Source organism: Heloderma suspectum, chromosome 3 (assembly GCF_057233095.1).
Source record: "Heloderma suspectum isolate Gila_16-S chromosome 3, 16-S_ref, whole genome shotgun sequence".
NCBI classification, from domain to species: Eukaryota; Metazoa; Chordata; class Lepidosauria; order Squamata; family Helodermatidae; genus Heloderma; species Heloderma suspectum.
Window position 1 is genome coordinate 211,392,610 of NC_139460.1, and position 15,986 is coordinate 211,408,595.

Genomic DNA, 15,986 nt, shown 5'->3' on the forward strand with positions numbered 1-15,986 from the left:
TTACATAACATCAAAGAAGTGACTTTACACAATATCGGAGATGCAATTTAACACAACAATGGAGTAGCAAACATCAGAGAAGTGCATCATCAGGGAGGCTAGTTACTGGTGAAATGGGAGTGCAGGATGATTCTGAAGGCTGGAAAGGCTCAATGAGGTCACAGCCAGGTGAAAGACACACCCCTGGGCAGGGCTGTCATGCCAAAGTAAATGTGGAGTATAACGCAGTAAAAGTAGTCTCAGAAAATCCAGCTTTTCCAACAAAATCTCCGGGGTGGTTGCAGATTGGCCACAATGTCATCTGCTGCCAACAATCTTGAAATGCTCCCAATTCACAGCAAATCCCCCATGAGGACAGCCCCTGGGAAGATTAGGATTTAGGTAAACTGGTAGATGTTATGGATCCCTGGCAGCCTCCTAACAGATGCATTTGGCAGAGATAATCTTCTGCCTTCACATCCCTCTCTCCCTCTACACACACACACACACACACACGATACATGCACACTGCTTTTCATTCCATATCTTTCTACTTCGGCTGCCCAGACATATCCACATGGGGAAGGGATATTGCAGAATTATGTGCTTCTACACACACGCACACACATACACACTGTTCTCTCACTTAACAGGGTTATTGGAGGAGATTGCTAACATATGTCCTCCCTGAACACATAAGCAAGGGTAAGCATATTCAGGAATACACCGATTTAAGGGACTTTTAAGACTGGTTGTAGTGAGCCTTGGCAGATTTGTCCCAATGATGCAAGCTAGGGATGTCAGAGAAAACCACAATGGGTTCAGATAAATCCAGATTTCTATGAATCCAACCTGTGAATTCCTCAGCAGACTGGCTTTTTTGAGTCATGCTGACTGGTTTTTTACTTGGGGGGGGTGCAAATTCACACTTACACTAATGCACACTTGCACAACTGGAACAAAATTCTCCTACAGCCCTAAAAAAAAATGATTACATCATTGAGCAGACAACAGAACAAAAGATACCTGACAATCCATGAAACATAGACAGAATGGATATAACAAAATCTGTACATCCCTAATGCATGCGCAAACACACACACAAGCCTTTTCCAAAACAGGGGGATTTTATTAAACCTGCAAAAATAAAAAATATACATAATAACTACTTTGGGACTTTGCTACTAAAATGGAGAGGAGGAGGATTATGTACACTGTCTTGGGTTCCTTAAGGAGGAAAAAAGGCAAGATAGAAATGAAATAAATAAATAAATAAATAAATGGCATTATATGAACTCCAGTATGGAAGTAATCATTTCATTTATTATAAACAAACCTACACATAATAAGCACATAAGACAAAATGAATACCATAGACATCCATGCACTGGGTTTGAATGGTGGGGAAGTTAGTTCAAAGGCCTGCTCGGCGTCTAAACACAGAAGACTAAGCTATGGACATGCATGGTATGTCTGGACTTGGAAGGGTTGGACTAAAGTTCTGGAGGTTCTGAAGATGTCAGGACTAAACAAATCTGGGTTCTACAGAGATGAAGAATAAGGGGGTTCTGGAGAGGAGGAGGAAGAAAGGGGTTCTGGAGAGGAGGAAGGTAAGAGCAGAGAGGCAAGGGAGACCAATAATGGTCTGTCTCTAGCCACGGGCAGTGCACAGAGGCTAGCCCTTGGACACAGTCACCCTAGCAAAAGGGGAGAGCAGGACAAATGGAGTACCTAAACTAAGCACACTCACACCAATTACGTACCAGTGCCTTGTGCACAACCCATTTCTTCTTTCAGCTGTGAACAGTTAGAGCCAATGGGACTCCAGCTTACACTGTGTGTCAAAACAACTCTTCTGGGAGACCTACTGTATCTTGACTGCAATGGGTACGGAGTGGAAGCACGGAGAAACAGAGGAGGAGGCCTGGCCATAATCTTTCCCACTGGATTACTGCAGCAAGACTCCCAAGCTTTAACTTACTCCGTGCATTTCTTACAGTGACAACACTATCTCACTTTGAGATTGGGGTAAAGTGTTCTCAGGTGTTCCTGCCAAGCAGTCTGCCAACAAGAAGCTTCAGCCTCTGATCTCTCACACTGCAGGAGAACACTGGAGGAGAGGCTTGGAACGAGGACTGAAGCAGAGTGTGGATCTTTTGTGCATTTTCCTCCAGTAATTTCAGGAACAAATTAGATAGAACAAGTGAGATCAGTGTCTGGATCTCCAAATATTTCCTATTGTTCTTAGAAGCCACCTCCTCTCACCCTGCCCCAGATTAGATCAGGGCTGCACTGGATGGATGGATGGATGGATGGATGGATGGATGGATGGATGGATGAATGGATGAAGCCTTTCCCCATGTTATTCTCCCAACCAAAATTCCCCACCCAAACTGTTTTGGTCTGCTAGGGAAAACATACAGGTACCTGCATGTCTTTCCTACCTGAGCAGACAGCAACTTTGGAGCCGGGGGATGTACATTGGAAAAACAGCACAGTGGGAAAGGTTGCAACTTCCTTCCCCCAGAACTGCTGCCTCAATCCAGTCCTCCCCCAGCACTCTGATCAGATCTTCCAGCATTTCTTATTTTTCTTAAAAGCAATCATGTGCTTTCCTCTGTAGTTCTCCTCACCTATATCTGGGGCACGGAACAAACAGGAGTTGTAAGACCTATAGTATTCTAGTTGTTGCTCATATATACAGGTTACAAAAGTACTCAAATGTGAAGTCCCATAGAACAAAATAATACCATTTCGAACGTATATAGCATTTTAGGGCGTTCAGAGCTCTACATATCGCGTTGAATTAAGACACCAAGAAAAAAAGACAAATTTAAAGCAAGTTTTCTATTTTAACATTTATGTATTTCCTGAACAAGTGTGCATATTAACTGTTTGCTGCAACAATTAAAACATTGCTGTCCAACTAAATGAGCCTCTATACAACGTAGGAGCATAATCCATAATCGTTGGTTATGTAGTACACCTGCACTACAGAATTATATCTGAGACAGATTTCTATTTGGCTCTTTTTGTACATATTCAAGGATACTAAGCAAGACCACTTACTCAAAGGCTAAGGTTCCTTTATTTATTTGTAACCAACAATGCAATCTTATGCCTGTTGAGACCCACTGATTTCAATGAGACCTGCTCCCTAGCAAGTGTGCATAGGATTGCACTAGAAGTCCCATTGAACAAAGTGGGGATTACTCCCCAGCAAACATGCCTAAAATCAAGCTGTAAGTACCCAGAAATTTCCATGAGCAAGAGAAATTACTGGTAGTTATTGGGCAAAATATTATCCCTGGGCCGTGTTACCACGACAACAGAAGGAGAAGCTAATGGAGGAGTACCGGATTTTTTTTTAAAGGAATCAGCTTTGCTCTGAGCAGGGTTCCATGAGCAGATTCTCCGGCCCAGTAAAAATCGCTTCACAGAACATACTTCCTGGTGGGGGTGGGAGTTGGAGTGAATGTCATCTGACTGGCAGGGGCTGCTCAACCAATAAGAGAGGCTTCCCGCTCTCCCCCCACCTTTCTCCTTTCCCCTGAACGTCCAGATGCACATGCATTTCAGGAGAAAGCCTTATTGTGTACAGTGGGAGTTACTTCTGAGTAGACACACAAATGCTTGTGCTGGGAAGGGTGGGGAGTAGGGATGGGCGGATTCCCTACCTGCTGGTCTGGGTGGAAATATGCCCTTGGCAGGAGGTGATCTGTCCCTCCCCCCCCCCCCAGAATACATCCAGGCTGGTTCCGCTCCACAGCAATCCTGCAGAGCTGGCTGCCAGGTCCGCATCGCTGGCGATATGGCCAGCCGCCATTGCCGTGCCATATTGCTGGGCTAACTCTGGATGCAAATGGCATCCACTATGCCATTTGCGGCCGTAAAGCTGTTAGGTTAACCTAAATGCAGCCATTTATGGCTGCATTTAGGTTAACCTAACAGCTTTACGGCCGCAAATGGCGTAGTGGACACCATTTGCATCTGGAGTTAGCCCAGGGATATGGCAATGGTGGGCGGCCATATCGCCAGCGATGCAGACCAGGCGGCCGGCTCCACAGGATCGCTGCATGGAGGAGCCGGCCCGGACAGATTCTGGAAAGAGGCGGAGGTGAGTGCCCTGTTCCGCCACGGACTCCGGAGGCCAGATTCTTTGGAATCCAGCCTCACTGGGGTCCTTGGCGGAATTCTCCACCATCCCTAGCAGGGAGAACACAAAGAGGGAAGCCAGCCCCCATGGTAACCCGCAGGACCTCATTGACTGCAATGGGAGTTATTTCTGAGGAGACAGTAATGGGTTTGTTGTGGGAAAGAGATGGAAACCAGCCCCCATTTTGATGCACAGGATCTCTATAAGGAAGCTGTGAAGTAGTTACTTCCTGAGGCAATGAATGGGAGCCTTGAGATTGCACTTAATCGCACTTAAGGAATTGGGCTTTAAAATGTGCCATGTCAATTGAGGGGCTTCTCTGTTATTTCTGTGGGCATTCACAGTGCAAGCCTCATTCAGTACAACAGGAGAAAACACCCCTTGACCGGGGTCATGGTGAAAGGCACACCCCTGGGCAGGGCTAGCCCAGGGCTAAATGCGGGGCTTGGGGCATACAACAACTATACTGGGGAGAGCCTGACTTAAGGAAAAGAATTGGACTTTAAGCAGTCTCAGGAAATCCAGTTTTTCCCTCATAAATTCCAGGATGGCTGCTGGATGGCCATGACATCATATATCCCTAACAACCTCAACACAGAGCTGGCTTGGAGTAAATTGGTGGTGGAAACACCCCCCTGGACTATTTGAGAACTGAGCATATTGCAAAGCCTGGGTGTTTGGAGTGTATAAAATAGGAGTACAAAATCATCCATATGGGTTCCATGAATAAAATAGGTTGGCATCTCCTGGATCCTAACACTGTGATGACTTATTGGTCCTTGGATCCAATAGGAAGACCGCAAAAAGAAACACCCACCTTGAGGGGGATAACTCTGAAAGGTGACCCATAAATACAGAAATAAATATAAATAAATATACGGCATTGTGTCATTTATAATTCTTAGTCTCCAAAGACAAATATTTTCCCCATTTTAAAAAAACAGAAAAGCAGCTTTTAACTCAGTTTGTTTGCTTAGATGGTCATGGTTCCACTTTAACAGATGAGGATTTTAATGTGCATTTATATGAAATGTGGATTTAATTTTAAACTAGGTTATTTTTAAGAATAATTGAAATTTGAAACTAAGGACACAGTCCTATCCGGATGCCTCTCAGCCTCCAGACTCAGAGGCTGATGGGCATCCTATGCAGAGCGAGAAGAGCACAGAAGCGATTGCCGCCTTGGTGCTCCCTTGCTATGCAGTTTAGCTAGACGGGTATTTTTGCTGACTGGTTTTTTACTGGGGGGGGGATTTGTGGAAATTCGCACTTACACTAATGCACGCTTGCACAAGAGGAACGAAATTCTCATACATCCCTAAAAAATTCGATTCCATCAGTGAGCAGAAGACAGAACGAAAGACACCCAACAATCCATGAAACACAGACGGAATGGACCGAGAGGTGTCGGGGAGCAGGAGGGAAGGAGGCTGGGGCAGCTGAACAATTGTTCGTAAACCAGCTGCCCCAGTCTTCTCCGCTCCCCCCAGCCCACCCCCTTCCTCTCCTCTCCGAGCTCACATTTGCAGGCTTGTAGAGGCAGCCAGTGCAGTTCTCTTTGTTCTGGCTGCGGGGGTGGGGGAGGAGCTTGGGCTCCTGGGTCCGAGTTCAGAGCACCATCTCCAACCTCAGATCCAGGACTCTGAACTATCCTGTGCTCCCCCACCCCCGATGCTGTCTAGGGGCCATAGGATTGCTCTCCAAGTTATCCATCCTGCTTCATATACATTGTTTTATCATAATTACAGTAAACCTATAAGGTAGGCCAGTATTTTTATCCCAGTATTATTGATGCAAGGCAGCTGAGGCTAAGAGAGAGCAGATTGCCTAAGGGCCAGGCTAGAAGAGATGGCAGGAAATCCATTATTGGAACATCCATGGTTTTATGTCAGTTGAACCATTGGGGCCTAAATCAGCTTGGTATGGCATTGCTCAGATAGGGAATGGTTAACCCTTTCCTCCATGGCATTTCCCCAGTCTAAAAAGGGCGTGGGGAAAAAGATTAAATTACAGTCATAGGAGAAAGGGCTTGTTCATTCATCAAGAAAGGGATGGCTCACAGCCAGTAAAACCCTTAGTTTCATTTGCTGTATCCCCTGATTTAGATATATATATATAAATGTCCTTTATAAATATTGAATTGTCTTTGTAGGTAGATGCAAAAAAGTGTGTTTCTAAGCTTCAGTTTTTAATGCTATTAAAGGTTTCTCAATTGTCATTGTAAATTACAGGAAGGCACTGTGATGGTGACTCCAGTTCAGCTTGTGGCAGAAGACTTCAAAATAACTCTCCTAGAGCTGCAAAATTTGATGGCATTACGAAAGAACAACGCAGTGACAAAAATAGAAGAAATGTATGGTGACATCTTTGAAATCTGTGAACGGCTGCAAACCTCTCCTCTGAATGGGATATCTGCTACCCAACAAGAATTAGAGATCAGGAGATCTGTATTTGGAAAGAATTTAATACCCCCTAAAAAACCTCTAACGTTCCTGGAATTAATATGGGAAGCACTGCAGGATATGACTTTATGTATCTTAGAAATTGCAGCCATTATATCATTGGGACTCTCCTTTTATCATCCACCAGGAGGAAGTGTGGTAGCGTGTCATGCAGATGATTTTGGAGAAGAAGAAAAAGTTGGGGAGGCGGATTGGATTGAAGGTGCTGCAATACTTTTGTCAGTAGTTTGTGTAGTGTTGGTGACTGCTTTCAATGACTGGAGTAAGGAAAAACAATTTAGGGGGTTGCAGCATCGCATTGAAAAGGAACAAAAGTTTACAGTCATCCGGAAAGGGGAACTAACACAGGTGGCAGTAGCCGACTTAGTGGTTGGGGATGTTGCACAGATCAAATATGGTGACCTTCTACCAGCTGATGGGTTGCTTCTCCAAGGATATGATCTGAAAATTGATGAGAGCTCCCTCACAGGTGAATCAGATCATGTCAAGAAATCTTTGTCTGGGGATCCCATGTTGCTTTCAGGTACCCATGTGATGGAAGGCTCTGGAAAGATGGTTATTACAGCTGTAGGTGTAAACTCGCAAACAGGAATTATCCTCACTTTACTTGGAGTGGGAGATGATAATGAGAAAGCAAAACAGACAGAGAAAAAACCAAAAAAGGCAGACAACTCTCCTGAGAACTGCAAGGATGCAAAAAAGGTGTGTGAAGCTGCTGGAAACAAAACAAAGGAGATGCAACAACATTCAAAGAAACCAACTTCACACAAAAAAGAAAAATCAGTTCTCCAAGCAAAACTCACAAGATTAGCAGTTCAGATTGGCAAAGCAGGGCTGGCAATGTCTGTAATCACTGTTATTGTCCTTATAGTCTCTTTTTTAGTTCAAACTTTTGTGACTGAGAAGCATGTTTGGACTGTTGAATGTACACCAGTTTACATACAATATATTGTTAAGTTCTTTATTATTGGTGTTACAATCTTAGTCGTAGCAGTGCCAGAGGGCCTTCCACTTGCAGTCACCATCTCACTTGCCTACTCTGTGAAGAAAATGATGAAGGATAATAATCTAGTGAGACATTTGGATGCCTGTGAAACTATGGGTAATGCAACTGCAATTTGTTCAGATAAAACAGGAACTTTAACCATGAACAGAATGACAGTAGTCCAAATTTTCATTGGTGGCACACATTATAAAGTTGTTCCTACACCTGATTTAATTCACCCAACCATGTTGAAGTATCTGCTTAAAGGTATTTCTGTAAATTGCGCTTATACTTCTAAAATACTGACTCCTGAAAGAGAGGGAGGCCTGCCCCGTCAAATTGGCAATAAAACTGAATGTGCCTTATTGGCCTTGCTTTTGGAATTAGAGCAGGATTATGAGGCTGTAAGGACTAAGATACCAGAAGAGAAACTGCATAAAGTGTACACGTTCAATTCCGACAGGAAATCTATGAGCACAGTTGTGAAAAATGCTGATGGTAGTTATCAACTGTTCAGCAAAGGTGCTTCTGAAATACTCCTTCAAAAATGCAACCGACTATTGAACGCTGCTGGGGGACCTGACCCCTTTTCAAAAAAAGACCGGGAAAATGTGATGAAAAATGTGATTGCACCTATGGCCTCTGAGGGACTTCGAACCATATGTCTAGCTTTCAGAGATTTCCCAGCTGATCATTCAGAACCAATGTGGGACAATGAGGATGATATCATCAAGGAATTGACATGTATTGGAATTGTAGGTATTGAAGACCCGGTGAGACCGGAAGTTCCTGATGCAATAAGGAAATGTCAGAATGCTGGCATTGTTGTGCGTATGGTCACTGGAGATAACATTAACACTGCTCGCGCAATAGCTGCAAAGTGTGGCATCCTGCGACCCGGGGAAACATTTGTGTGCTTAGAGGGGACTGACTTTAACAGGCTGATACATGGCCCAGACGGGGAGATTAAACAAGAGCTTCTTGACAGGATTTGGCCTACACTTTGCGTGCTTGCGAGGTCCTCACCTACTGACAAGTACAACTTAGTAGAAGGGATCATTAACAGCAATATCACAGAAGAGAGGCAAGTGGTAGCAGTAACTGGTGATGGCACTAACGATGGGCCTGCATTAAAAAAAGCTGATGTTGGCTTTGCAATGGGTATTGCTGGGACAGATGTGGCTAAGGAAGCTTCCGATATCATTCTTACAGATGACAACTTCTCAAGCATTGTTAAAGCCGTTATGTGGGGTAGGAATGTATATGACAGCATTTCCAAATTCCTTCAGTTCCAGCTTACTGTCAATGTAGTGGCAGTGATAGTTGCATTTACAGGAGCCTGTGTCACCCAGAATTCCCCTCTCAAAGCTGTGCAGATGCTGTGGGTCAATCTCATAATGGATACATTTGCTTCTCTTGCCTTAGCAACAGAAAAGCCAACAGAAGCTCTGCTGAAACGAAAGCCTTATGGTCGAGACAAACCCCTCATCTCCCGTACAATGCTGAAAAATATTTTGTGTCATGCCATTTATCAGCTTGTAGTTGTCTTCGTGCTTGTGTTTGCAGGTGAAAAACTATTTGATATTGAAAATGGCCGACTTGCACCACTGCAGTCCCCACCTACCCAGCATTACACTATTGTCTTTAACACATTTGTAATGATGCAGATTTTTAATGAAATCAATGCACGAAAAATTCACGGGGAAAGGAATGTTTTTTCAGGAATATTCACAAATACCATTTTCTGTTGTGTCACTGTGGGAACACTGATTGTGCAAATCATCATTGTCGAGGTGGGGGGCAAGCCCTTTAGCTGTGCAAAGCTTACGCTAGAGCAGTGGCTGTGGTCACTGTTCTTTGGCTTTGGGACATTGCTATGGGGACAGCTGGTCGTAAGTATTCCAAACAGGTATCTTTGCTGCCTAAGGGCAGTTGGTGGGGGACCACCAAAACAGGAAATTATTGAAGAAGAACTAGCTGAAGGGACAACAGAGATTGACTATGGAGAGCGGGAACTGCGTCACAGTCAGATTTTATGGTTTAGGGGCCTGAGCAGGATACAAGCTCAGTGCAGAGTAGTGAGAGCCTTTCAGGCTCCCTTATATAAGGAAACACACCCAACAGGTAGCTCTAAAACTATCTAACAGAACATGAGTAGTGAAGATGAAACCGTCTTGGTTTGTTATTGAATTTACTTTTTAAAAAAGAGTAATGTGCATATTAGTATTATTAAGAAATGAATGGGGGTTTTCTTCATAGCAACCCATCAGTGAGACACATTTTTGAAGCTATCTAGCAATATATCGAGACTTTTTTTTTAGAGGATATAAGGAAAAACATGAGAAATCAAAATAACAGTTCAAAATAACAATTCAAACTTTCTTCATATATGGGTCTGAGCATTATGTTAGCAGACCTTTACTGGATCTTGAGCCTTTAAATTTATTCATGCAAGGGGTGTCTTCAGAAAAAGACACTGAGTGATGAAGCCAAAAGCCATCTCTTGAATTCTTGATTTTTTTATATTTATTGATTAAAAGGTGATGTAAATAATAGCAGTTAAACTGTACATAGTCTTTTACTTTTCCTCCTGTTTATACTTATAACTGGTATCAATTGGCTGAGCTGCCTTAGGCCATTGATCGCCTGTTTGGCAATCTGCTATTTTCTCAAGTATTTTGGATCTTTTCTTTAGCTGCTGGGCTGTGATTCCTAAGGGAGTGGGGATAGATCTGGCTACTAGTAGGCTAAGCTTATTTGCATTTTGTTCCTGATAGTTGCTTATAGGCAAAGATTATTGAATAATAAAAAATTGCTAAAAACCTTCTTTACTTGGGTTGCTTAATTAAAGGGAAGCCAAAAAAATTCCTTAGGATTGTGCCAAAATAACAGTTAGTTACACTACGAGCTTTTCTACGTGAGGCTGTTAATCCACTGTTAATCTGCTATATCTACTTTCAGGGTTTTTTTAAGAATTGATATCCAAGCACTACATAAGAAGTGTTTCCTGGTTTTCTGCTACATAACCTCTAGGTAGCACTAGCATGAATACACAATAGGAAATTGCACTTTTTCACTTTCACAATTAAATGCCCCATTTTCCCTACTGAAAAAAACTTGCCAAAGTGCTGGTTAGACATAGAACCAAAACTGGAGGGTCATGATGTTGTCTAAAGAGCCCATAACCATGAGTAGGGAATGATGATCATACAATAAATGCCTCATGTAGAAAAGCCATTACAAAAAGAGCTGTTGTAGACCACTGACCCTACAATTCCTTCACCCCAATATATTATGGATTTTTCATTCCCTTAAACAGGTCTACCAGGGATAGCTACCCTGTAAAAAGTTGACAACCCTCGTTTTAGCCTACCCTTCGATGAAGATCTTTCAGATTCTACACTTCATCCTTGATCAAGAACCCATTCCTTAAAGATTCTGAGATGTGAAGAAGTTAAATGAATCTAACACTTTCCTTTAGAGTGCACAGTGACAAAGGATAACTGATTCTGCCAAGCATGTCTCCATCACACAGATTTTAAAGGGGCAGATGGCCTGCCTAAGATGGAATCCAGCAACTCTCCTTCCATCCCCAGCTGCTCAAGAACCAAAGCAATATTCCCAATCAATTGTATCTTTGTACTTGAAATATATACTCATTACTTAGTTATCACACATTACATGGCAGCAAGCCTAAGTTGGAGGTGCAGCCAATCCTTGCCTCCTTTACCCATATAATACAAATGTTTATAGACACCTTTTACACTCATGCTTGACATGATCAGAAATATACTTTTCAAAAGTATACAAAAATGTGAGAAAAAATGACCCTAAATTATTACAGATGTCATTTCTAAACAGAGTTTTATCAGCAGGCTGAATATCCTATCTCCCAAAAGCTGGAGGGGAAAAAAAAACCTCTGTGATTTTGGAGTAATAGATCTTCTGTCAGAATCAACCACCTTTATACAAAGGTAATTAAACTTAAACAACCCGCAGTGGACTGTTTTGACTGTGAGACCCAGCCAAGTAAGTTTGATAGGTCATCTACTCCCATAACTACAGCACTGGGACAAGAAAAGCTGTACCTATTAATTCCTCTCTGCCACATGAGCCAAAAGCTGACAAATTGACTTTCCTTGTTACACTCTTGCTCTAAGAGCTGGCGTGCCACCTAACTGAGATTCATCCTAATCAGAAGGAAGACTGAGAGAGCCAGGTAGCTTCGACAGGTGGCTCCTACTGCTACCCTATCATAGCTTTGTTGTGAGCTAGAAGCAGAATTGCAATTGACTTTCCACACTATCATGAGTACTGCACATTTTCTATTTGCACATCCTATCGTATTCTATCCATGCCAGTGGGCATGACATAGTTGCTGCAAGTGGGGCCATTTGAAGCTCACTACACACTCATTGTAACTTCTGAGGTGGATACTAGTTTATGACCCCAAGTGATTCCTGATGGAGGGCTCCTACCGCTACAAATCAATGCTCTTCCACTGTAACCTACAAGTGGGATTGCAGTTGACTCTCCACACTTCAGGAGGTCTTTGTGCGTGATCCACAGCTTCAGGTGACAGTTCTGTGTGGATAAACCTTTGGTGACTGGTATCTTTGGTGCTTGTGGGACCCTTTCCCTGGCCAAGAGGTTCTGTGTGCATGCATGAGAGAGAAAGAGAGACAGAGAGAGAGAGATGAGCGGATTGGGGCAACCGATGTCTCTGGTGGTGGCACCCTCTCCCGGCCAAAAAGTTAAATATTAACCTGGAGTGACAGATCTGCAGTCACCACTGCTCAAAATTGCTCCTGGGCACATTAGCTTTTTAAAATAAATAACATAATATAATATAATATAATATAATATAATATAATATAATAGTTCCACTATTTCTCCATAGTGCAATTTTGCTAATAATAAGTCATTTAAAAAAGAGTGCTTCGGGGCAAAATTCCTGCATGTGTGTGTGTACACACACTGTATTACCAGTTGCAGAGCCATTTTGTGTCTTGCACTGCAAATTCTTTCCCTCCATCAAAAATAACTCTGACAGCAGTCCTCAACTAATTAGTTGCTTGAGATATCTTTAACCCCCACACTTTAATTAGCTCATTAATTGGGGGATCAAACTATGCGATAGAAATGTCACTGGAAAAGACCCTGATGCTGGGAAAGACTGAAGGCAAAAGGAGAAGGGGACGGCAGAGGATGAGATGGCTAGATAGCATCACCGATGCAATGAATATGAACTTGGGCACACTCCGGGAGAGAGCGGAGGACAGGAAGGCCTGGCGTGCTATGGTCCAGGGGGTCACAAAGAGTCGGACACGACTGAACGACTGAACAACAACAACAACAACAAAACTATGCCATTGGTCTTGTTTAATGATCGTGTGTATTGTTTTGGTACTGCTTAGTGCCCCCATTGAAAATATCAGTGCTTACATCTGACAAAATGCACCATCCTCACAGACACAATTGGACTGTGGTACAATCCTGATCCGTTAGTAAGGAGAAATGCAGGAACTGATTGGTCCTGGTAGCATCAAGGGCAAAATTATATGTTACCTTAAAGACGTAGATTGTGGCATCAAAAGTACAAAAAAGTGCTATTTCATCTGTGAATTGTTGGAAGGTATGAGACAGGACACAGTGGTGGCTGGAGGAGGAGGCAGAAATCACATCTACCTGCTTAAAGAAAAGAACTGCACAAAGTTTTGTTGTTGTTGTTCAGTCCTTAGGTTGTGCCTGACTCTTCGTGACCCCATGAACCATAGCATGCCAGGCCTTCCTTCCCATATAAATACATTATCAAGGAAGAGTGAGCTTAATCAGAGATGGGGCTTAAATCTATTAGAATTTTCCTTTCATTACTGAATCAAATGAAGAAAACTATACCTCTGCAGAGACCCAAGACTGATAATAATAATAATATTATATATATATATATATATATATATATATAAAATAATAATAAAGGCATTTAAACCTAGAAATGTTAAAGTTTAAAGAAATCAATTAGTGATATTTAAATCTTGAAAAGAAAGCTTTTTAACAGTTCCTTTGCCTGCATAAAACCTCAATAAAATACATGGAGAGAGCAATCCTATGGCCCGCTAGACACTGTCTAGCGGGCCATAGGATATGCTCATTTCCGGGAACTGACCTTGGAGCCCACGCTTCAAGGTTGGCTCCTGGAAAACCAACTGCCCCTCTTGGCTGCACTGCCTTGGAGGCAGCGCAGAAAAGCCCCATCCTCCACACTTGAAAGAGGAGCGCGGAGCGACTGAAAAGGGGCAGGGCTGGGGGGTGTTCTGGGGCGGGAAAAGTGGTGCTGCACGTACAACACATCCAATGTGTCGTATGGCAGCTTCCTCTCCCAGCTGGGCTACCCGCCACTAGACAGCTGAAAATGGCTGTCTAGCAAAAAAAAGCAAGGCAGGACAGGCAGGGAGGGAACGATCCCCCCGTGCCTCTCCTGTCTTGCTTTGGATAGGTGGCTGCCCCCAAGTTCGGAGGCGGCCACCTATCTAGTTAGGATTGCGCCCTAAATGGTGTGTGTGGGGGGTGGGGTGATATATTGAGAATGCATTTTTACCTATCTAGCATCAAGGTTCAATTAATAGATCAGTTCACGTCTCATGCGAAGTGCTTTGGTTGATTAAATTAAACCAAAAAAGCTTTCTCTTATAGTTTATCATAATAGAAGTGCCATTATCAACATGCTTCTTCTATTTTTCATTTCACAAATGCAGAGACAAGTGAATAAAGCTTAATAAAGCATTCAGAAGCGATTTTGTTGAAGTTTCATTATTATCTGCTGGAAAAAATGCTCTTCAGCAAGGCCAATGGGAATCCACAGTTGCTCTTTTACTCCTATGGCCAGAGGGTTTCCATACTACCAGCTTCTTTATACTGTAGCAGCCATATTGGGGGTCAGACTAAGTAGCCTCATGCAGTCTCATGCTTCATGTTCTTGCTGAGCTCTTTCTCCCTCGAATATATTGTTGTAAGCTGACGAGACACAGGAATTCCTTATCTTGTCAAAGGTCATACAATTGTATATCTTGTTCTCTGCTGTTCTCTTCTGTTCTCTCCTTATCATGGCTACCCTATAATCCAGTTCTTGTATTATAAACAATGGTGCTAAGAGAAGAAATGTTGAGGACTGCAACCCCACGCGGGAGGGGGAGGAGGAGCCATTTCATATGTGTCACAATGTCTATAAAACCAATGTGCTGATGTATTTCGGGGCTTCTGGCTCTTTGGAAATGATTCCAGCCTTAAGCCCGCGCGTTAAATAAAGAATCTCTTTTTCCTTCACTCCGTGTTCTCTCTGACTCTGGGTTCTGCAACATAAATGGTGCCGTGACTCGGATGTGGCAGGCTCTGAGCCAGACAGGTGGCAGTTGCCTGCTCTTGATCGCCGCACCGGGAAGACGAGCTCGGCGCATGCCTCCCTTTCTTGGCGCCACCGACCTTTTTGTCGAGTGAATGGGAGAAAGCCTGCACCGGGATCGCCCAAACGGCAGCGAGCGGCAAGAGAACCTTGGGAAGTGGAGGAAGGAACTTGAGCCTTGCCTGTATCGCAGCTGCAATTGAGTTGAAACCCACATTGGAAGCCTTCAGGAGAAAGGCAAGTATATGGGAAAAAGAGGGCCCCGCCTTTAGGGAGAAAGGCCACTGGGCAGAAAAAAAGAGGGCCCCGCCTTATGAAGAAGGTCAGTGTTGGTGGTATACGTATACAAAAAGAACCTACTCCTTGCGGGTAGAAGGGGGGCCTGATCACACCCCCGAGCGGGCGCCAGTACCCAGCACGCCAGTACTCAGTAGGAAGCTGAGGAAGCTGGGGAAGCCGTTTTCCGCTCTGGTAAAAAGTGGGAAAAGTGGGTGGCAGGGACATATGGATGCAGTGGAGAGAATGATGATTGTGTGAGTGGCTACTGCGGTTTCTGAAGCATACCATTGACCGTCCGGGTACCCAGGCCAGTAGCAAAGTGCGTGGTGTGTAAAATCCTCTTGTGTCGGCCAGTGAGACCCCTTACTCACTGACCAATTCCCATTCCCTAATTGTGTCTGTCTTCAATTTAGGAGGGAGGCTATGGGTGGTGGGGGAAGCAAACCTTGCACCCCCTTGGGATGTATGTCAAACAAAGAAGGAAAAAGGTTTTTTTAAAAAAAAAAAAAAAGATTCAGAATAGAGAGAGAAAACAGCAAAAAGCTCAAGGTCGAGCTGAGAGGGAAAAAAAAAACAAGATCTGAGGCTGTTAATTAGAGAAATGTTGCAGGACAGCCTGGCTTTTAACAAAGCGTGGGAGCGTGAGAGTGTAAGGCCGAAGAAGTAGCTGTTAGCCTAGCGCGCCGAGGGGGGGGGGGGGCAGGAAAATTGCCCACAACGTTCTGA

At 43.6% G+C, this 15,986-nt stretch overlaps 1 pseudogene; it reads left to right on the forward strand.

The window, feature by feature from the left end:
• The first annotated feature begins 6,378 nt into the window (after positions 1-6,378).
• LOC146350681 (plasma membrane calcium-transporting ATPase 1 pseudogene) lies at positions 6,379-9,726 on the forward strand (annotated as a pseudogene).
• The last annotated feature ends 6,260 nt before the right edge of the window (positions 9,727-15,986 follow it).